Raw genomic sequence first — 502 nt, 5'->3', positions numbered from 1 at the left:
ACACAAGGGACCCACTGGGACAGGACCATGAGCAGGAGTCAAGCAACAAACCAGGCAAGCTCTCCAGGAGTGGGACAGGTAGAGGGTTCATTGAGGTTGTTTTTGGTTTGTTTCTCTGGGTGACCTGGCAGGGCCAAAATGATTTGGATCTCCAACAAGAGGGGGCAAGTCTTAAGCAGGGTGGTGGTGGGTGTGGTGGGTGTGTATAGGTGTGAGGATGGCTTTATTGGGTTTTCTCTCCATCCACCAGGGACAGAACTTGGGCCCAGGCAGCAAGTAGTACCTTTACCCACTTAGCCATCTCATCATCCCTTGCTTTTTATTTTTAACTAAAAAATTTTTTTTCTATTCCTTTTTTGTTTTTGGTTTTTGGTTTTTCGAGACAGGGTTCCTCTGTGTAGTTCTGGCTATCCTGGAACTCACTCTGTAGACCAGGCTGGCCTCGAACTCAGAAATCTGCCTGCCTCTGCCTCCCAAGTGCTGGGATTAAAGGTGTGTGCTA

This window comes from Mus pahari, chromosome 23, assembly GCF_900095145.1.
Source record: "Mus pahari chromosome 23, PAHARI_EIJ_v1.1, whole genome shotgun sequence".
NCBI lineage: Eukaryota > Metazoa > Chordata > Mammalia > Rodentia > Muridae > Mus > Mus pahari.
The sequence above is the reverse complement of the archived record's forward strand: the minus strand, read 5'-3'. Positions refer to the sequence as shown.